Genomic DNA, 23,830 nt, shown 5'->3' with positions numbered 1-23,830 from the left:
CCTACGGACTAAGACTGGGGGGACCATTAAAGGTCATGTGCGTGGAAAGGGCGGGGCCAACTCAATATTGAACCCTACGGACTAAGACTGGGGGGACCATTAAAGGTCATGTGTGTGGAAAGGCCGGCGGCCCAATACTTTTGGCAATATTCGTATGTATTAGATCCCCACAATCTCTACTACACTTAGGGTGATCAATCAAGAACCTGCGCCCCTTTATATCAGTTGTCCCTAACAGAGTCCCTCCTTATATCAGGAGTTCTTCTCAGAGCTCCACCCTACATCAAGGCTCCTATAAGAGTCCCTCCTTACATCAGGTGTCCTCACCAGAGTGTCCCTTATATAAAATATCCATATCAGAGTGCCCCCTTACATCAATTGTCCACATCGGAGTGCCCCCTTACATCAATTGTCCACATCGGAGTGCCCCCTTACATCAATTTCCCCCATCAGAGTGCCCCCTTACATCAATTGTCCACATCAGAGTGCCCCCTTACATCAATTGTCCACATCGGAGTGCCCCCTTACATCAATTTCCCCCATCAGAGTGCCCCCTTACATCAATTTCCCCCATCAGAGTGCCCCCTTACATCAATTTATATAGTTCTATAGTTACAGTGTATTTAGATAGGGGAGGGGTTGTATAGTTTTATACAGAGGTGGGGGAGGTGTTCTATAGATACACTTTATAGAGATTGGGGGAGGGGTTGTATAGTTGTTCTGTATACAGATGGGGGAGGAGTTGTATAGTTCTATACAGAGATGGGGGAGGTGTTCTGTATCATCCTATTAGAGGACACTATCTCTGTCAGTGTCTCTGGGAACGTCAGGACCTATAAAGCAGAATTCCCCTCCAGGACACAACATCCGGGGACTCCTCCCCCTCCTGGGTCATGTGGTAATGCTGAGACTAGTAGTTCCTCAGCAGTCCGGTGGGAGGTGTTAGCCCCGCCCCTCACTCTGGTCCTGGTTGGGCTCCCTTCTCCTTGCTGAGCCATGATTGGATGTCCGCTCACACCCGCCTCCATTCCCATCCCCCCACTTCCTTCTTTACATAATTAATCACTAACAGGAAAGGCGGAGACAGGAAGTCACGAGACCGGAAGTGACCTCACCATTTACCCGCAGACATCTTTGTGGAGGGCTGGTGCTGCTTCCTTCGCCTCCAACGTCTCATAAATAGTCATTTAACTCAGTTTGTGGAGTCGGCAGTAATGTGTGTCCCACAGAGGACCCGGCGGGGGAGAATACCAGGGGGCTGGCACTGCTGACCTGGGAAGAGAGGGCGATGGGGAGAGCAGGGCATGTTGGGACATGTAGTCCATACATAGAGATTCCTCCATAGAGGTGTATGGGGATATAGGGGGCATGCTGGGACATGTAGACAATACACAGAGAGCCCTCCATTGGTCTATGGGGATAGGGGGCATGCTGGGACTACATACAGAGAATCCTCCACAGAGGTGTATGGGGGAAAGCGGAGTATACTGGGACATGTAGTCCATATGTACAGAATCCTACATAGAGGTCTATAGGGATAGGGGGCATGCTGGGACATGTAGTCCATACACAGAGTCATCCATATGGGGATAGGGGGCATGCTGGGACATGTAGCCCATACACAGAGTCATCCATATAGGTTTATGGTTATAGAGGGCATGCTGGGACATGTAGTCCATACACAGAGAGCCCTCCATCGGTCTATGGGGATAGGGGGCATGCTGGGACATGTAATCCATACACTGAGAGCCCTCCATCGGTCTATGGGATAGGGGGCATGCTGGGACATGTAATCCCTACACAGAGAGCCCTCCATCGGTCTATGGGGATAGGGGCATGCTGGGACATGTAATCCATACACAGAGAGCCCTCCATCGGTCTATGGGGATAGGGGGCATGCTGGGACATGTAGTCCGTACACAGAGAGCCCTCTAGGGTGAAATCTGCACAGAGAAAGATGAAATAATAGGCCGCGGTGTTCACAATAAACATTACAACTAAAAAAAATAAATAAATAAAATGAAATAAATAGATGAACAATCCTCTGCTCTGTATACCACATTCTCCTAGATCTGATCATCTTTATTGCATCCAATAGGAAATATTCCAGATATTCCATATATAGTGCTGAGTTCTATAGGATGTCATTATAAGGAATGAATAGGATCCTATCCAGCTCTGCTGATGGTAAAATAAATGTATATAATAATAGGAGGCGCCTTCCTCTACTCACTTCAAGAACTCATTATATAACCAAAATAACCCAGTGATTCCAAGAATGTGTCGCTGGCCCTTTAAGATGTTGTTTTTGTAAACACTCTCGCTCGCCCTTTCCCTCTCTCTCTCTCTTGCCCTTTCCCTCTCTCTCTCTTGCCCTTTCCCTCTCTCTCTCTCGCTCGCCCTTTCCCTCTCTCTCTCTTGCCCTTTCCCTCTCTCTTGCTCTTTCCCTCTCTCTCGCTCTCCCTTTCCCTCTCTCTCGCTCGCCCTTTCCCTCTCTCTCTCTTGCCCTTTCCCTCTCTCTCTCTCGCTCGCCCTTTCCCTCTCTCTCTCACTGTGATCACATGACCAGATTTGACCTTTCCGCGCAGCAGTGCAGAGGCTCTCAGTTTGAGTTTCTTCTTGTCAGAGTCAAGACGCTTTTTTTAAAAGCTCCTGATAAGTTCTCATTCTATTGCAAGATATTTAATCTCTATTGATTGGTATTGAGTATCCACTGATACCCTTCAATCAATAGCGATCAGCAAAAGCTCTTTAACAGTTTTTTTTTAAATCTTGTACTAATTTAGTGGCAGTTTGCCATCTATTTAAAAATGACCCAGCAGATCCTCACCGTGTTTCTTACCCTGCTGTTTGCATGGGGAGGAAAAAGATACGTCCCCGACCACTCTTCAGAGATCCCGATACACCTGAATCAGGAGATCAATACAGAGCAGCATATGGAAGAATTCATCAAAGGAACGCAAAATGACCCCCCAGAGATACGCCTGCTGGTGAAGGAGGAGAGCAAGTCATCAGAGCAGCAAGTGGAGGAAAAGGTCAGAGAAATGGAAGATGACCCCCCAGAGAGCCACAAGCCAGTGAAGGAGAAGAGCATTAAGTCAATGGAAGAGCAAGTTGAGGAATCGGTCAGAGAAGCGGCAAACGAGCCTCCAGAACCCTCCAGCTGGTTTTCATTACTGACCACCACTGCATACTGGTTTCAGATCATACTCCTGATAAGTGCCATCATTCTGAAATACATCCTGCACAGAAACGACCTGGCCCTGAGAGTAGGACAATATTTGATTTTCCAGAAGCTGATTGAACTCATTCAGGAAGGACTGGGCAACTTCAATTTCCAATGGTCCAGCGATGGGGCGGCCTTAGAGAATGGAGACCCATCCCTGTTTATAAATATTGATGCAGAATATTGCAGGTCAAACGCCTTTCACTGGGTTATCTTAATGCTGCTGTTGCTACTCATAATACTGCTCGTAATGCTGCTGGTGCTGACAGTGTACGTATTGCCGATGATGCTGAATGAGCTGTCGTTTAGCCCATTCTCCCCCGCTAGGCGACTTCGTGCTATTTGGTGTCTTTTCAAACCACGAAAGACAGATAATATCACCCTTCCCAGACCCAGCATCACACCTCCAAGGGGTCCCATACATGTTTATGTACAGGATACGCCACCCGAGCCAACAATCCTGCCATCAGGAGCTAGGAATGCTCACAAACAGACTTCACCACGCAAGCCGAAAAGGAGCCGCCACGTTGCTTGCCATTGTCCCAGTGATAACATCATTCCAACTTCAAGTGCTTCACCCCAGATGAAGAAGCTCAGGAAAAACCGCATGCTCAGACGACTCAGTGCATTTTGGAGTCGTTTCAAACCAAAAAAGACTGATGACGTCACACCGAGTGATAACTTCACCCCGCCTAGTGATATCATCACCCTTCCCAGACCCAGCATCACACCTCCAAGGGGTCCCATACCTGTTTATGTACAGGATACGCCACCCGAGCCAACAATCCTGCCATCAGGAGCTAGGAATGCTCACAAACAGACTCCACCACGCAAGTCAAAAAGGAGCCGCCATGTTGCCTGCCAGTGTCCGAGAGATAACATCATTCCTACATCAAGTGCTTCACCCCGGATGAATAAGATCAGGAAAAACCGCATGCTCAGGCGACTCAGTGCATTTTGGCGTCTTTTCAAACCAAAAAAGATTGATGACATCACACCGAGTGATAACTTCACCCCGCCGAGTGATGACATCACCAGACCCAGCATTAAACCTCCAAGGGGTCCCATACACCTTACCGAGGAGTGATAACATCACCTTACCGAGGAGTGATAACATCGCCTTACCGAGGAGTGATAACATCACCTTAGTGAGGAGTGATAACATCACCTTACCGAGGAGTGATAACATCACCTTAGTGAGGAGTGATAACATCACCTTACCGAGGAGTGAAAACATCACCTTACCGAGGAGTGATAACATCACCTTACCGAGGAGTGATAACATCACCTTACCGAGGAGTGATAACATCACCTTACCGAGGAGTGATAACATCACCTTACCGAGGAGTGATAACATCACCTTAGTGAGGAGTGATAACATCACCTTAGTAAGGAGTGATAACATCACCTTACCGAGGAGTGATAACATCACCTTACCGAGGAGTGATAACATCACCTTAGTGAGGAGTGATAACATCACCTTAGTGAGGAGTGATAACATCACCTTACCGAGGAGTGATAACATCACCTTACCGAGGAGTGATAACATCACCTTACCGAGGAGTGATAACATCACCTTAGTGAGGAGTGATAACATCACCTTAGTGAGGAGTGATAACATCACCTTAGTGAGGAGTGATAACATCACCTTACCGAGGAGTGATAACATCACCTTACCGAGGAGTGATAACATCACCTTAGTGAGGAGTGATAACATCACCTTACCGAGGAGTGATAACATCACCTTAGTGAGGAGTGATAACATCACCTTACCGAGGAGTGATAACATCACCTTACCGAGGAGTGATAACATCACCTTAGTGAGGAGTGATAACATCACCTTACCGAGGAGTGATAACATCACCTTACGAGGAGTGATAACATCACCTTAGTGAGGAGTGATAACATCACCTTAGTGAGGAGTGATAACATCACCTTAGTGAGGAGTGATAACATCACCTTACCGAGGAGTGATAACATCACCTTACCGAGGAGTGATAACATCACCTTACCGAGGAGTGATAACATCACCTTACCAAGGAGTGATAACATCACCTTACCGAGGAGTGATAACATCATTCCATCACCAAGAGCTCAGGAAAAACAACTCAGGCAACTTAAGAATTTTTGGTGTTGTTCAAGGACCAGCTCACTCAATGAATAGACACCTGCCTTTTGACGGAGAACATCTCTTTGGTGCCTCTATAGCAGGGGTCCTCAAACTTTTTAAACAGGGGGCCAGTTCACTGTCCCTCAGACCGTTGGAGGGCCGGACTATAGTTTAAAAAAAAAAAAAAACTATGAACAAATGCGGCCACAGTACAGGAGATGACCAGAGACTGCGGACATACAACGGCGGCGGGAATACTGGGCCGGCCGCTCCATAAGACGCACAGAAATTTCCCCCCAAGTGTGTCTTATGGAGCAAAATATACGGCAAATGCAGGACACCTTGTTGGGTCAGATCTGTGTACAATGTAAAGAGAGAGAGGGGGGGGGGGAGAGAGATAAGGAGGGGAGAGAGAGAAAGAGGAGGGGGGGAGAGGAGGGGGGAGAGAGTGAAAGAGAGGGGGGGGAGAGGAGGGGGGAGAGAGAGAGAGAGAGAGGGGGGAAAGAAAGAGAGAAGAGGGGGGGGAGAGAGTGAGGGGGGGGGAGAGAGGGGGGAAAGAGAGAGGCAGGAGATCGATCATCTTTTGCACTTATATAGGGTCTGTGGCCATGATACCCGACATGCAGCGATGGAGTCTCCTCTCTTGCTCCCCCTCTTCATGGTTCGCTCTAGGCTCCGCCCTCCAACCGTGACGGTTGCATGCACTGATCAGAATAGATGGCCGGCTGGCTGCAGAGAGGCCGGGTGATTGGTGCGGGTTCATAAGCCGAGCCCACCTTCCCCTGTTCTAGAATTGCTGATCCCGCCCTCCTGCCTCCCGCCCGAGCCCTGCCGAGCTCTCCCGACCTGCCAAACCCTAGTCCCTTGCCTCGCGGCAGATACGCCCCTGCCCGGCGGACCGGATAAATGTCCTCGGTGGGCTGCATGTGGCCCGCGTGCCGTAGTTTGAGGACCCCTGCTCTATAGTTTGTGTGAAAAAAAAAAAAGTGTACAATGCAATGTGGGGGGACTGTCCCAGCCGTGCGACCCCCCTGCAGCATGGGGCCGGGTCACAGTTGCAATGCCTATAGGTACGCCCCTGACACATGCCTTGTCTTTGGTGTGGCTGGATCACACCAATGCATTGTGGTAGTGTGCAGGCACCAAAATGAAGTACAGCAGGCTGTACTTTTTCTAGCGTACCGCAGTCACCACATGCTGATAGTCAGAATATACTGATCAGCCCAGCAGCTGATTGGCTGCATGCGCCAATCGAGAAAAAACTTCTAACAAGCCCATTCATGAGATAGATTAACTTTTCATGAGCAAGGACAGCCATAGATGGATTGAAATTCAGCTGGATTCTGAACCAGACGAACTTCAATTCATTTATAGCCAACTTTAGGTCCAATCAAGACAAGGCAAGTGCGGGCGGTGTGCGCTGAAATAAAGTACGGCTGGCCGTGCTCTTTGTCCAGCGCAGCGCAGTCACCTCCCGCTGGCCAATAAAACTTCTTGAAATGTCACTATGTGACACAGAGGCGTAGCTAGGGGGGTACATATGTACACAAGGTACAGGGGCGCAAAAATGAGGCTTACAACCAGGGGCGTATTTGCCGCGAGGCAAACAAGGCGTTTGCCTAGGGCCGCACTTTTTAGGGGGGGGGGGAGCGGCGTGGTGCTGCCGCCCCTCCCCTTCCAACGGAAGGGACACTTAGTAAAGGGGCGGGCAGCGGGCTGCTGTGTCTTACCTGGCTCCGTGTCCCAGTCCCAAGACGATCCAGTCCAGGAGGCGCTGCTGGAGGAGGGGTAGAGAGGTCCGCAGATCCGGTGTCTTCTTTTCCCTGGACGCGATGTGTGGGCGGGATGACATGCCGCCCCTGTAATCTGGCCACACCCTCGGGATCACTGGACAGCCTATGGCCGCTTGTACCTCCCCTGTGCTTGCGTGGTTTTCCTCCCAAACACATACCTTGCGTTGGTGGTGCAGTGGTGAGCATAGCTGCCTATCCAGCAGCTGACCCGGGTTCGATTCCTGGCCAACGCAATTTTCAAGATGGCTGCCTCGCCTGCGAAGTGCTTTTAGTCCCCCGGGAGAGAAGTGCTATACAAATGAAATGTTGAGGATATGTTAGCGAAGGAATAAAATTTAAACCAAAACTAATGAAGCAAATGTGTTGTATGATTGTATGTTCTTAAACACTTCTGAATAATTTATTTCTTGCGCAAGGATATTATTTTGTATTCTCATTTTCAGCCAGTAGGTGGAGCACTCGGATCCTTTTCAGGTATTTTTTTCGGCTATCCTTAGCAATGTGGATGAAAAAAAAGCCTGCTGCTTACTGTATACATCGCTCAATAGCTCTCTCTGGCACTAGCAGGGGTGGACTGACAACTCATGGGGCCCCCGGGCAATAGGGGATCATGGGGCCCCTGTGTCCTTGCCCAAACTCAAAAAGCCTATGAAAAAAGGTACCAGGGGCATCTCATGGGGCCCCCTACTGACCTCGGGCCCTCGGGCAGTGCCCGAGTTTCCAAATGGTCAGTCCGCCCCTGGTCACTAGTCATTGATGTCATCCTTACACTAACGGCCCCTTCCTGTTCCAACAAGACATTTTGGACAATTTCATGCTCCCAACTTTGTGGGAGGAGTTTGGGGATGGCCCCTTCCTGTTCCAACATGACTGCCCCCCAGTGCACAAAGCAAGGTCCATAAAGACATGGAGGAGCCAGTTTGGGGTGGAGGAACTTGACTGTCCTGCACAGATTCCTGACCTCAACCCCATAGAACACCTTTGGGATGAATTAGAGCGCAGACTGCGAGCCAGGCCTCCTCCCCCGACATCAGTGCCTGACCTGACAAATGTGCTTCTGGAAGAATGGTCCAACCTTCCCATAGACACCCTCCTAAACCTTGTGGACGGCCTTCCCAGAAGAGTTGAAGCTGTTATAGCTGCAAAGGGCGGGGCCAACTCAACATTGAACCCTACGGACTAAGACTGGGGGGCCATTAAAGGTCATGTGTGTGGAAAGGGCGGGGCCAACTCAATATTGAACCCTACGGACTAAGACTGGGGGGCCATTAAAGGTCATGTGTGTGGAAAGGGCGGGGCCAACTCAATATTGAACCCTACGGACTAAGACTGGGGGGCCATTAAAGGTCATGTGCGTGGAAAGGGCGGGGCCAACTCAATATTGAACCCTACGGACTAAGACTGGGGGGCCATTAAAGGTCATGTGCGTGGAAAGGGGCGGGGCCAACTCAATATTGAACCCTATGGACTAAGACTGGGGGGGGCCATTAAAGGTCATGTGCGTGGAAAGGGCGGGGCCAACTCAATATTGAACCCTATGGACTAAGACTGGGGGGGCCATTAAAGGTCATGTGTGTGGAAAGGCCGGCGGCCCAATACTTTTGGCAATATTCGTATGTATTAGGTCCCCACAATCTCTACTACACTTAGGGTGATCAATCAAGAACCTGCGCCCCTTTATATCAGTTGTCCCTAACAGAGTCCCTCCTTATATCAGGAGTTCTTCTCAGAGCTCCACCCTACATCAAGGCTCCTATAAGAGTCCCTCCTTACATCAGGTGTCCTCACCAGAGTGTCCCTTATATAAAATATCCACATCAGAGTGCCCCCTTACATCAATTGTCCACATCAGAGTGCCCCCCTTACATCAATTGTCCACATCAGAGTGCCCCCTTACATCAATTTACCCCCATCAGAGTGCCCCCTTACATCAATTTCCCCCATCAGAGTGCCCCCTTACATCAATTGTCCACATCAGAGTGCCCCCTTACATCAATTGTCCACATCAGAGTGCCCCCTTACATCAATTTCCCCCATCAGAGTGCCCCCTTACATCAATTGTCCACATCAGAGTGCCCCCTTACATCAATTGTCCACATCAGAGTGCCCCCTTACATCAATTTATATAGTTCTATAGTTACAGTGTATTTAGATAGGGGAGGGGTTGTATAGTTTTATACAGAGGTGGGGGAGGTGTTCTATAGATACACTTTATAGAGATTGGGGGAGGGGTTGTATAGTTGTTCTGTATACAGATGGGGGAGGAGTTGTATAGTTCTATACAGAGATGGGGGAGGTGTTCTGTATCATCCTATTAGAGGACACTATCTCTGTCGGTGTCTCTGGGAATGTCAGGACCTATAAAGCAGAATTCCCCTCCAGGACACAACATCCGGGGACTCCTCCCCCTCCTGGGTCATGTGGTAATGCTGAGACTAGTAGTTCCTCAGCAGTCCGGTGGGAGGTGTTAGCCCCGCCCCGCCCCTCACTCTGGTCCCGGTTGGGCTCCCTCCTCCTTGCTGAGCCATGATTGGATGTCCGCACACAGCCCCCTCCATTCCCATCCCCCCACTTCCTTGTTTACATAATTATTCACTAACAGGAAAGGCGGGGACACGAAGTCACGAGACCGGAAGTGACCTCACCATTTGCCCGCAGACATCTTTGTGGAGGGCTGGTGCTGCTTCCTTCGCCTCCAACGTCTCATAAATAGTCATTTAACTCAGTTTGTGGAGTCGGCAGTAATGTGTGTCCCACAGAGAACCCGGCGGGGGAGAATACCAGGGGGCTGGCACTGCTGACCTGGGAAGAGAGGGCGATGGGGAGAGCAGGGCATGTTGGGACATGTAGTCCATACATAGATTCCTCCATAGAGGTGTATGCGGAGAGCGGGGCATGCTGGGACATGTAGTCCATACATAGAGATTCCTCCATAGAGGTGTATGCGGAGAGCCGGGCATGCTGGGACATGTAGTCCATACATAGAGATTCCTCCATAGAGGTTTATGGGGATATAGGGGGCATGCTGGGACATGTAGTCCATACATAGAGATTCCTCCATAGAGGTTTATGGGGATATAGGGGGCATGCTGGGACATGTAGTACATACATAGAGATTCCTCCATAGAGGTTTATGGGGATATAGGGGGCATGCTGGGACATGTAGACAATACACAGAGAGCCCTCCATTGGTCTCTGGGGATAGGGGGCATGCTGGGACTACATACAGAGAATACTCCACAGAGGTGTATGGGGGAAAGCGGAGTATACTGGGACATGTAGTCCATATGTACAGAATCCTACATAGAGGTCTATAGGGATAGGGGGCATGCTGGGACATGTAGTCCATACACAGAGAGTCATCCATATGGGGATAGGGGGCATGCTGGGACATGTAGCCCATACACAGAGTCATCCATATAGGTTTATGGTTATAGAGGGCATGCTGGGACATGTAGTCCATACACAGAGAGCCCTCCATGGGGATAGGGGGCATGCTGGGACATGTAATCCATACACGGAGAGCCCTCCATCGGTCTATGGGGATGGGGGGCATGCTGGGACATGTAGTCCGTACACAGAGAGCCCTCTAGTGTGAAATCTGCACAGAGAAAGATGAAATAATAGGCCGCAGTGTTCACAATAAACATTACAACTAAAAAACAATAAATAAATAAAATGAAATAAATAGATGAACTCTGCTCTGTATACAACATTCTCCTAAATCTGATCATCTTTATTGCATCCAATAGGAAATATTCCAGATATTCCATATATAGTGCTGAGTTCTATAGGATGTCATTATAAGGAATGAATAGGATCCTATCCAGCTCTGCTGATGGTAATATAAATGTATATAATAATAGGAGGCGCCTTCCTCTACTCACTTCAAGAACTCATTATATAACCAAAATAACCCAGTGATTCCAATAATGTGTCGCTGGCCCTTTAAGATGTTGTTTTTGTAAACACTCTCGCTCGCCCTTCCCTCTCTCTCGCTCGCCCTTTCCCTCTCTCTTGCTCTTTCCCTCTCTCTCTCTCTCGCTCGCCCTTTCCCTCTCTCTCTCACTGTGATCACATGACCAGATTTGACCTTTCCGTGCAGCAGTGCAGAGGCTCTCAGTTTGAGTTTCTTCTTGTCAGAGTCAAGACGCTTTTTTAAAAGCTCCTGATAAGTTCTCATTCTATTACAAGATATTTAATCTCTATTGATTGGTATTGAGTATCCACTGATACCCTTCAATCAATAGCGATCAGCAAAAGCTGTTTAACAGTTTTTTTTTAAATCTTGTACTAATTTAGTGGCAGTTTGCCATCTATTTAAAAATGAGCCAGCAGATCCTCACCGTGTTTCTTACCCTGCTGTTTGCATGGGGAGGAAAAAGATACGTCCCCGACCACTCTTCAGAGATCCCGATACACCTGAATCAGGAGATCAATACAGTGCAGCATATGGAAGAATTCATCAAAGGAACGCAAAATGACCCCCCAGAGATACGCCTGCTGGTGAAGGAGGAGAGCAAGTCATCAGAGCAGCAAGTGGAGGAAAAGGTCAGAGAAATGGAAGATGACCCCCCAGAGAGCCACAAGCCAGTGAAGGAGAAGAGCATTAAGTCAATGGAAGAGCAAGTTGAGGAATCGGTCAGAGAAGCGGCAAACGAGCCTCCAGAACCCTCCAGCTGGTTTTCATTACTGACCACCACTGCATACTGGTTTCAGATCATACTCCTGATAAGTGCCATCATTCTGAAATACTTCCTGCACAGAAACGACCTGGCCCTGAGAGTAGGACAATATTTGATTTTCCAGAAGCTGATTGAACTCATTCAGGAAGGACTGGGCAACTTCAATTTCCAATGGTCCAGCCATGGGGCGGCCTTAGAGAATGGAGACCCATCCCTGTTTATAAATATTGATGCAGAATATTGGAGGTCAAACGCCTTTCACTGGGTTATCTTAATGCTGCTGTTGCTACTCATAATACTGCTCGTAATGCTGCTGGTGCTGACAGTGTACGTATTGCCGATGATGCTGAATGAGCTGTCGTTTAGCCCATTCTCCCCCGCTAGGCGACTTCGTGCTATTTGGTGTCTTTTCAAACCACGAAAGACAGATAATATCACCCTTCCCAGACCCAGCATCACATCTCCAAGGGGTCCCATACATGTTTATGTACAGGATACGCCACCCGAGCCAACAATCCTGCCATCAGGAGCTAGGAATGCTCACAAACAGACTTCACCACGCAAGCCGAAAAGGAGCCGCCACGTTGCTTGCCATTGTCCCAGTGATAACATCATTCCAACTTCAAGTGCTTCACCCCAGATGAAGAAGCTCAGGAAAAACCGCATGCTCAGACGACTCAGTGCATTTTGGAGTCGTTTCAAACCAAAAAAGACTGATGACGTCACACCGAGTGATAACTTCACCCCGCCGAGTGATAACATCACCAGACCCAGCATCACATCTCCAAGGGGTCCCATACATGTTTATGTACAGGATACGCCACCCAAGCCAACAATCCTGCCATCAGGAGCTAGGAATGCTCACAAACAGACTCCACCACGCAAGTCAAAAAGGAGCCGCCATGTTGCCTGCCAGTGTCCGAGAGATAACATCATTCCTACATCAAGTGCTTCACCCCGGATGAATAAGATCAGGAAAAACCGCATGCTCAGGCGACTCAGTGCATTTTGGCGTCTTTTCAAACCAAAAAAGATTGATGACATCACACCGAGTGATAACTTCACCCCGCCGAGTGATGACATCACCAGACCCAGCATTAAACCTCCAAGGGGTCCCATACACCTTACCGAGGAGTGATAACATCGCCTTACCGAGGAGTGATAACATCACCTTACCGAGGAGTGATAACATCACCTTACCGAGGAGTGATAACATCACCTTACCGAGGAGTGATAACATCACCTTAGTGAGGAGTGATAACATCACCTTAGTGAGGAGTGATAACATCACCTTACCGAGGAGTGAAAACATCACCTTACCGAGGAGTGATAACATCACCTTACCGAGGAGTGATAACATCACCTTACCGAGGAGTGATAACATCACCTTAGTGAGGAGTGATAACATCACCTTAGTGAGGAGTGATAACATCACCTTAGTGAGGAGTGATAACATCACCTTACCGAGGAGTGATAACATCACCTTACCGAGGAGTGATAACATCACCTTACCGAGGAGTGATAACATCACCTTAGTGAGGAGTGATAACATCACCTTACCGAGGAGTGATAACATCACCTTACCGAGGAGTGATAACATCACCTTAGTGAGGAGTGATAACATCACCTTACCGAGGAGTGATAACATCACCTTAGTGAGGAGTGATAACATCACCTTAGTGAGGAGTGATAACATCACCTTAGTGAGGAGTGATAACATCACCTTACCGAGGAGTGATAACATCATTCCATCACCAAGAGCTCAGGAAAAACAACTCAGGCAACTTAAGAATTTTTGGTGTTGTTCAAGGACCAGCTCACTCAATGAATAGACACCTGCCTTTTGACGGAGAACATCTCTTTGGTGCCTCTATAGCAGGGGTCCTCAAACTTTTTAAACAGGGGGCCAGTTCACTGTCCCTCAGACCGTTGGAGGGCCGGACTATAGTTTAAAAAAAAAAAAAAAACTATGAACAAATGCGGCCACAGTACAGGAGATGACCAGAGACTGCGGACATACAACGGCGGCGGGAATACTGGGCCGGCCGCTCCATAAGACGCACAGAAATTTCCCCCCAAGTGTGTCTTATGGAGCAAAATATACGGCAAATGCAGGACACCTTGTTGGGTCAGATCTGTGTACAATGTAAAGAGAGAGAGGGGGGGGGGGAGAGATAAGGAGGGGAGAGAGAGAAAGAGGAGGGGGGGAGAGGAGGGGGGAGAGAGTGAAAGAAAGGGGGGGGAGAGGAGGGGGGAGAGAGAGAGAGAGGGGGGAAAGAAAGAGAGAAGAGGGGGGGGGGAGAGAGTGAGGAGGAGGGGGAGAGAGGGGGGAAAGAGAGAGGCAGGAGATCGATCATCTTTTGCACTTATATAGGGTCCGTGGCCATGATACCCGACATGCAGCGATGGAGTCTCCTCTCTTGCTCCCCCTCTTCATGGTTCGCTCTAGGCTCCGCCCTCCAACCGTGACGGTTGCATGCACTGATCAGAATAGATGGCCGGCTGGCTGCAGAGACGCCGGGTGAGTGGTGCGGGTTCATAAGCCGAGCCCACCTTCCCCTGTTCTAGAATTGCTGATCCCGCCCTCCTGCCTCCCGCCCGAGCCCTGCCGAGCTCTCCCGACCTGCCAAACCCTAGTCCCTTGCCTCGCGGCAGATACGCCCCTGCCCGGCGGACCGGATAAATGTCCTCGGTGGGCCGCATGTGGCCCGCGTGCCGTAGTTTGAGGACCCCTGCTCTATAGTTTGTGTGAAAAAAAAAAAAGTGTACAATGCAATGTGGGGGGACTGTCCCAGCCGTGCGACCCCCCTGCAGCATGGGGCCGGGTCACAGTTGCAATGCCTGTAGGTACGCCCCTGACACATGCCTTGTCTTTGGTGTGGCTGGATCACACCAATGCATTGTGGTAGTGTGCAGGCACCAAAATGAAGTACAGCAGGCTGTACTTTTTCTAGCGTACCGCAGTCACCACATGCTGATAGTCAGAATATACTGATCAGCCCAGCAACTGATTGGCTGCATGCGCCGATCGAGAAAAAACTTCCAACAAGCCCATTCATGAGATAGATTAACTTTTCATGAGCAAGGACAGCCATAGATGGATTGAAATTCAGCTGGATTCTGAACCAGACGAACTTCAATTCATTTATAGCCAACTTTAGGTCCAATCAAGACAAGGCAAGTGCGGGCGGTGTGCGCTGAAATAAAGTACGGCTGGCCGTGCTCTTTGTCCAGCGCAGCGCAGTCACCTCCCGCTGGCCAATAAAACTTCTTGAAATGTCACTATGTGACACAGAGGCGTAGCTAGGGGGGTACATATGTACACAAGGTACAGGGGCGCATAAATGAGGCTTACAACCAGGGGTGTATTTGCCGCGAGGCAAACAAGGCGTTTGCCTAGGGCCGCACTTTTTTGGGGGGGGGGGCGGCGTGGTGCTGCCGCCCCTCCCAACGGACGGGCAGCGGGCTGCTGTGTCTTACCTGGCTCCGTGTCCCAGTCCCAAGACGATCCAGTCCAGGAGGCGCTGCTGGAGGAGGCGTAGATAGGTCCGCAGGTCCGGTGTCTTCTTTTCCCTGGACGCGATGTGTAGGCGGGATGACATGCCGCCCCTATAATCTGGCCACACCCTCGGGATCACTGGACAGCCTATGGCAGCTTGTACCTCCCTCTGCAAGCTCTGCCCTCCTCACTGGTGATTGGGCGCCAGAACTGTAGCTCAGGAAAGGCACACAGGCGGCCAATCACCTGCAAGGAGGCGGAGCTTGGAGAGGAGGAGCCGAGCGGCGGCGCGAAGATCGAGTGAGGGAGCGGCCGGAGCAAGTGAAGAAGACAGCTGACCGGTAAGTGTGCCGTGCAGATGGTGCTGCTGCAACCAGGTATGCTGGCTGTGGATGGGAGAGGGAAGGCAAGGTAAGTGTCAATGGTGTCAGTGGGAGGAATAGTGCCCCATCATTGGTGTCACTGATGTGATTAAACGGGGAGGGGGGCTGGGGAGCCAATTTTAAAGTTCGTCCCCGGGCGCAAAATATCCTAGCTACGCCTCTGATGTGACATTTCGATAAAGTTTGTTTACAAAAAGCCAACAGTGTGATGCAATAGCACTGCATTGGGCAGCTATTCCAGCGCAGTCGCACAGCAACTCCATTACAAAACAAAACAGATGCCTTGTATCCAGTGTGGCCGATTGACACCACAGCATTGCGGTGATGTACGCAGAAACAAAGTACGGCTGGCCATACTTCTTCGCAGCACAGCGCAGTCACCTTCCACTGGTCAATAACACCTTATGAAATGTTACTGTGTGACATTTCAATAAAGTTTGTTTAAAAAAAAGAAAAAAGTGAACAAGGCAATATGGTGGGACTGCATTGGGCGGCTATTCTGGCACAGTCCTACCGCAAGACCAGGCAAAATGCTTTGTCTCCAGTGTGGCTGCTAGACACCACGGCATCCGGTGTGGCGGGCCGTACTTGGCATGGGTGGCGGTATGAGAGCCCAGAGGAGGTTCTCCACTAGAAAAGAGGCTCCAATGTGAAAAACCGCGGTATATCAGTAAAAACCTTACTTTATTAGATACAAAAAAAAAATTGGGGGGGGGGGGGCTGCACACGGAAGGTTTTATACCCTCATGCATAGAATGCATGAGAGTAAAAAAAAAAAATCTTTGGCTTTAGAACCACTTTAGTGTTTAGCACTTCTGAATTGCAGCACTGGGGTCCTTGATTCAAATCCTGACCAGGACACTGCCTGCATGGAGTCTGCATGTTCTCCCTGTGCTTGCGTGGTTTTCCTCCCAAACACATACCTTGCGTTGGTGGTGCAGTGGTGAGCATAGCTGCCTATCCAGCAGCTGACCCGGGTTCGATTCCTGGCCAACGCAATTTTCAAGATGGCTGCCTCGCCTGCGAAGTGCTTTTAGTCCCCCGGGAGACAAGTGCTATACAAATGAAATGTTGAGGATATATTAGTGAAGAAATAAAATTTAAACCAAAACTAATGAAGCAAATGTGTTGTATGATTGTATGTTCTTAAACACTTCTGAATAATTTATTTCTTGCGCAAGGATATTATTTTGTATTCTCATTTTCAGCCAGTAGGTGGAGCACTCGGATCCTTTTCAGGCATTTTTTTCGGCTATCCTTAGCAATGTGGATGAAAAAAAAGCCTGCTGCTTACTGTATACATCGCTCAATAGCTCTCTCTGACACTAGCAGGGGCGGACTGACAACTCATGGGGCCCCTGGGCAATAGGGGATCATGGGGCCCCTGTGTCCTTGCCCAAACTCAAAAAAGCCTATGAAAGGTACCAGGGGCATCTCATGGGGCCCCCTACTGACCCCAGGCCCTCGGGCAGTGCCCGAGTTTCCAAATGGTCAGTCCACCCCTGGACACTAGTCATTCATGTCATCCTTACACTAATGGCCCCTTCCTGTTCCAACAAGACATTTTGGACAATTTCTTGCTCCCAACTTTGTGGGAGGAGTTTGGGGATGGCCCCTTCCTGTTCCAACATGACTGCCCCCCAGTGCACAAAGCAAGGTCCATAAAGACATGGAGGAGCCAGTTTGGGGTGGAGGAACTTGACTGGCCTGCACAGAGTCCTGACCTCAACCCCATAGAACACCTTTGGGATGAATTAGAGCGCAGACTGTGAGCCAGGCCTCCTCCCCCGACATCAGTGCCTGACCTGACAAATGTGCTTCTGGAAGAATGGTCCAACCTTCCCATAGACACCCTCCTAAACCTTGTGGACGGCCTTCCCAGAAGAGTTGAAGCTGTTATAGCTGCAAAGGGCGGGGCCAACTCAATATTGAACCCTACGGACTAAGACTGGGGGGCCATTAAAGGTCATGTGCGTGGAAAGGGCGGGGCCAACTCAATATTGAACCCTACGGACTAAGACTGGGGGGTCATTAAAGGTCATGTGCGTGGAAAGGGCGGGGCCAACTCAATATTGAACCCTATGGACTAAGACTGGGGGGGCCATTAAAGGTCATGTGTGTGGAAAGGCCGGCGGCCCAATACTTTTGGAAATATTCGTATGTATTAGATCCCCACAATCTCTACTACACTTAGGGTGATCAATCAAGAACCTGCACCCCTTTATATCAGTTGTCCCTAACAGAGTCCCTCCTTATATCAGGAGTTCTTCTCAGAGCTCCACCCTACATCAAGGCTCCTATAAGAGTCCCTCCTTACATCAGGTGTCCTCACCAGAGTGTCCCTTATATAAAATATCCACATCAGAGTGCCCCCTTACATCAATTTACCCCCATCAGGGTGCCCCCTTACATCAATTTACCCCCATCAGGGTGCCCCCTTACATCAATTTCCCCCATCAGGTGTTTCATGTACAGGAATGCAGACAACACAAGATGCTGGTGTGAGGAATCATGTTGTACACAGAACTACATCCAGGTCAGCATAGAACAGGAAACAGGAAGTGTAAGGCAATGCAATATTACCATATGCAAGTAGGTTCACAGTATTTGCATAATAACTCTATAACATCTCCCTTTTTTACATTCAATTCAAACCTTATAAACAATTAAACTAATACAGATCCTGAACAGTCTTGAACATGGCATACTGTGTTACTGGTAGATACACTACAGATTGAGTCTATCTGGTGGTCTTGAAACTCGACCACTACGCAAGACCACAGGGATTTTGTCTGGGGAAATCCGTTCAGCTCCAGAAGGTGTTGATAAGGAGCTACCCTCTTTCCTGGCTGGTGTGTTTGGCAAAGAAGAACTTGACGGGATATGTGGCTGCATTTTGTCATCCTCATTGTATCCCGATATGACAGCGGAGTTCTCTCTGCTTTGAGTATATGGTCCAGTAGGACTCGGGGCATTGAGCACCTCAGGAGGATCACGTGCAGGATGCTCATAGGCTTGTGTGGTGAATCGTTCTGCCTTTCGCAGGTCCACTCGATTGCGGCGGTAAAGACTGCCTTCTACATCCACAAGATATGATCGAGGAGCAACTCTCTGCACACAGGAACCTAGTCTCCAGCGACCGGTCCTGTCACCTGGAAGCGGCTTCATACGGATTGGCTCTCCAATGCTTAGTTCAGGTAAGTCTTTAGCAGACACATCGTATGACAGCTTGGCAATCTGTTTCCTCCGCTGCAGTTTCGCCGGGACACCTGTAACCACACAAGGATCAAGTAATATGTTTGCCACAGGCAATGAAGTCTTCAGTCTCCTAGACATCAAGCGCTGTGCAGGACTACTGTCCATGCCTTCAGATGGGGTGTTCCTCCAATGTAGAATGGCCTTCCACGGATCAGTACCATCAAACTTGGCCTTCTTACAAAGATTCTTCACTATCTTGACAGCCGATTCCGCTTTGCCATTTGCTTGCGGGTGCCTCGGGGATGAGGTAACATGCTCGAATCCCCAATCTTTAGCGAACCGTCTGAATTGCTCGCATGCAAATTGAGGTCCATTATCCGAGATTACTCTATCCGGCTGGCCATAACATGCAAACTGTGCTTTACAACGCTTGATGGTAGTATCAGCAGACAGGTCAGGAAGTAGCTCAATCTCCCAAAAGTCAGAATAGTGATCAACAATTAGTAGAAAATCCTGGCCAGCATAATTCAGCAAGTCCATGCTTACAATTTGCCAAGGCCGGGTGGGCAGCACATGCGACATCATAGGTTCTTTCTGTTGTGCCTGCGCATATTCATTGCATGCCGAGCAACAGCTAACAAAGTCTCTAATCTCATTCTGCATGTTGGGCCAGTATAGGGTATCACGTGCTTGCCTATAGCATGCTTCTCCGCCAATGTGACTGGCATGAATACGAGTCAGCATCTCTGATCTTAAAGATTTAGGAATGATGACCCTTGGCCCCTTGTACAGTATACCATCCTGAATGGCGATTTCATCTCTGAAAGTCCAATATTCTCTCACAAGTAATGGCACTTCCAACTTGGAATCAGGCCAACCATTCAGAACAACATATTTAAGAGCCTGCAAACTCTCATCAGTTTCAGTGTGCTGTTTTATCTGAAGCAATCGTTGGTCCGTGACGTTTAAATAGTCTGAATGATTAATCTGTGACAGGACCTCCAGGTCCCGTTGAACATTGTAAACTGTGTGTTGTGCATACTCAGGTGTACCACCTGCTGCTGTAGCTCTGCTAAGAGTGTCACTAATGTACATTTCAGGACCAGGTTTATAGACAACATTTAGGCAGTAGTTTTGTAATGTGAGCAACATGCTCTGTAGACGTTTGGGTGCACACAAAAGGGGTTTCTTGAAAATAGAAATCAGAGGTTTATGGTCAGTTTCTGCCGTGATCTCGTCGCGCCCATAGAGGTAGTGATGAAAGCGCTGGCAGGCAAACACTATACTCAGACATTCCTCTTCTATTTGTGCGTAGTTTTGTTCCGTAAGAGTCAGTGCCCTTGAAGCAAAAGCGATAGGCTGGCCAGCTTGCAATAGGCAACACCCAAGTCCAGTTTTGCTTGCATCACTTTGAATAGTTACAGGTTTTGTAACGTCATAGTACTTCAGGACAGGTGTGTCCGTGACCAAGCGTTTGATGTCCTGCACTGCATTATCATGCTTAGGAAGCCAATGCCAAACAGCGTCCTTGTCCAGAAGCCTTCTCAATGGCTCGCAGACCTCAGAGAGGTGTGGTAGGAATTTTGCTAGGTAGGTAACAAATCCAATGAAGCGTTGCAGGGATTTCACATTTGCTGGCTGCGGCATATCAAGTATGGCTCTGATTTTTTCTGGGTCAGCCTTCAAACCCTCCCAGGTTAGAATGTGTCCATGAAAGCGGACCTCTTTGACCTTGAATTGCAGTTTTTTCATGCCAAGTCTCAATTTTACCTGCCTACAACGATTCATCAGTTCCAGCAGTTTGCCATCATGATCTTGCTCTGCTTCCTCATCTGTGTCCCCACAGCCAACCACAAGGATGTCATCAGCTATTGGTTCAATACCACTGAGTCCAGCCAATAGTTCATGTTGTTTACGTTGATACACCTCTGGTGCAACTGATACTCCAAAAGGCAGTTTGAGCCATCTTTTCCTGCCCCACGGAGTCCAGAAGGTTGTCATGTAACTACTTGCATCATCCAACTTACACTGTAAAAATGCATCCCGGGCATCAACAAGTGTGAACAGACGTGCCTTTGGCAGCTTGTACAAAACATCCTCGAGAGTTGGCATGATGTAGTGAGATCGTCTCAGTGCCATATTTAAGAATTTGGGATCTATGCATATTCGTAGCTTATTTGGCTTCCTTACAATCACCATGTTACTTATCCAGTCAGTTGGGTCACTCACTGGTGCCAAGTGTCCATTGGCCTCATACTGGTCAAGCTGTGCCTTAACTGCTTGTTTTAATGCCACCGGCACATTGCGTGGTGCACATTGGACTGGAGGGACACTCACATCAAGGTCGAAATGAACTTCCCCTGGTACAGATTCCACTGGCCCAGTAAACACATCACTAAATTCCTTTAGCAGCAGTTGTTTTGTCAAGGGCCCCTTGGATAGATTGTCCATCACATTAAGCTCTGCAGGGACGGAGAAACGTATCAGCCCTAGACGCTCACAGGTTGAGCCAGACAACAGTGGCTTTTGGCAGGCTTCCACAATTTCAAACTCCAGCTTGTGTGTTAGTCCACGTATGGCACATTCTGTCTTGAAGAGCCCTAGAGATTTCATAATCGCACCTGAATATAACTTTAACTTGGTGTCACTTGGCAGTAGATGTGCTTCTGGTGCTGACACCATTTTGTCTCTTAAGCACATTACATCACAAGTTGCTCCTGAATCGAGCTGGCAGGATTGGGGCTTATTATTTAAATGTAAAGTGACAAACCATTTCTTTCCTCTGGATTGCACAGTGCCGATCAATTCACTGCTGTATATAACTTCTGTGGTGTGTGTCTCTTCCTCATATGTGGATGTGTTCTCCACATTGTGTAATTTGCCTATTGATGGCCGTCGTTTACTTGACAAACAAACGTTAGCAAAATGGTTTGTTCTTCCACAAGACTTACAAGACTTCCCATAAGCTGGACACGGCTCTTTAATTCTTTGATGCACAGTCCCACAGTATTTGCAAGCTGTAGGGTTGGCAGTATTAGTGCTCATCAGGCGGCGTTGCTGAAGTTTGTTCCTGTTGCCATGCTGCATTGCAATGTTTATGCTGTCAGTCTGCTGTCTGTCCTGTTCCATAACTTTCAGACGTCTGTCAGTGAGCTCTGCTGTACGGCACATCTCAATGGCTGTGTGTAGAGTTAACTCATGTTCTCTTAGGAGGCGCCTGCGTGTGCTCTCTCGCTAGCAATACCAAGAACAATTTTGTCCCTTATCAATTCGTCTCTGAGTGTACCATATTCACAAGTTGCTGCCTTTTCTCTCAAGCGTGTAACAAAGTTATCAAAAGATTCTCCCTCTTCTTGTTTGCAGCATCCAAACACATACCTTTCATAAATGACATTTTTAGCAGGTTTGAAATAAGCTTCCAGTGCATTTAGAATGGCTGTAACATTGTGTTGCTGATCTGCTGTGAGGGTCACATTGTGTTTATACACATGCCTGCATTCACTGCCCATGACTCTTCTCAGGGTTGCTGCCGGCACTCCTGCACATTTCTCATTCAAGCCTGTAGCCAGAGAATAATCTTCAAATTCAGCTCTGAAACATTCCCAATTGCTGCTCCAATCCCCACTCATTGTCATCCCCTCTGGGGGAGGTATGCCATTCATGGCAGCCATATTGTCAGGAAGCCTCTGAGCTATCAAATATCAGAAAATCCTCAGTCTCAGGCTGTAGTTCACAAACCTGTGTTTCCCAAAGCTGCTGCGCTCCAAACAAGAGGCTCAGTCCTGATTCCAGTCACTTCTGACACCATGTTTCATGTACAGGAATGCAGACAACACAAGATGCTGGTGTGAGGAATCATGTTGTACACAGAACTACATCCAGGTCAGCATAGAACAGGAAACAGGAAGTAGAAGGCAATGCAATATTACCATATGCAAGTAGGGTCACAGGATTTGCATAATAACTCTATAACATCAGGGTGCCCCCTTACATCAATTTCCCCCATCAGGGTGCCCCCTTACATCAATTTCCCCCATCAGGGTGCCCCCTTACATCAATTTCCCCCATCAGAGTGCCCCCTTACATCAATTTATATAGTTCTATAGTTACACTGTATTTAGATAGGGGAGGGGTTGTATAGTTTTATACAGAGGTGGGGGAGGTGTTCTATAGATACACTTTATAGAGATTGGGGGAGGGGTTGTATAGTTGTTCTGTATACAGATGGGGGAGGAGTTGTATAGTTCTATACAGAGATGGGGGAGGTGTTCTGTATCATCCTATTAGAGGACACTATCTCTGTCGGTGTCTCTGGGAATGTCAGGACCTATAAAGCAGAATTCCCCTCCAGGACACAACATCCGGGGACTCCTTTCCCTCCTGAGTCATGTGGTAATGCTGAGACTAGTAGTTCCTCAGCAGTCCGGTGGGAGGTGTTAGCCCCGCCCCTCACTCTGGTCCCGGTTGGGCTCCCTCCTCCTTGCTGAGCCATGATTGGATGTCCGCACACAGCCCCCTCCATTCCCATCCCCCCACTTCCTTGTTTACATAATTAATCACTAACAGGAAAAGCGGAGACAGGAAGTCACGAGACCGGAAGTGACCTCACCATTTGCCCGCAGACATCTTTGTGGAGGGCTGGTGCTGCTTCCTTCGCCTCCAACGTCTCATAAATAGTCATTTAACTCAGTTTGTGGAGTCGGCAGTAATGTGTGTCCCACAGAGGACCCGGCGGGGGAGAATACCAGGGGGCTGGCACTGCTGACCTGGGAAGAGAGGGCGATGGGGAGAGCAGGGCATGTTGGGACATGTAGTCCATACATAGAGAATCCTCCATAGAGGTGTATGCGGAGAGCGGGGCATGTTGGGACATGTAGTTCATACATAGAGATTCCTCCATAGAGGTGTATGCGGAGAGCGGGGCATGCTGGGATAT

At 48.8% G+C, this 23,830-nt stretch overlaps 2 non-coding genes across 2 annotated transcripts; both read left to right on the top strand.

Moving 5' to 3' along the window:
- The first annotated feature begins 7,290 nt into the window (after positions 1 to 7,290).
- Positions 7,291 to 7,362, top strand: TRNAD-AUC (transfer RNA aspartic acid (anticodon AUC)). The gene has a single exon. It is a non-coding gene; the product is annotated as a tRNA-Asp (tRNA).
- Positions 7,363 to 16,622: 9,260 nt separating this feature from the next.
- On the top strand, positions 16,623 to 16,694 carry TRNAD-AUC (transfer RNA aspartic acid (anticodon AUC)). The gene has a single exon. It is a non-coding gene; the product is annotated as a tRNA-Asp (tRNA).
- The last annotated feature ends 7,136 nt before the right edge of the window (positions 16,695 to 23,830 follow it).

Source organism: Staurois parvus, unplaced genomic scaffold (genome assembly GCF_062004578.1).
Source record: "Staurois parvus isolate SC_StPar_1 unplaced genomic scaffold, SC_StPar_1.0 ptg000370l, whole genome shotgun sequence".
NCBI lineage: Eukaryota > Metazoa > Chordata > Amphibia > Anura > Ranidae > Staurois > Staurois parvus.
This window is presented reverse-complemented; position numbering and strand designations above follow the sequence as displayed.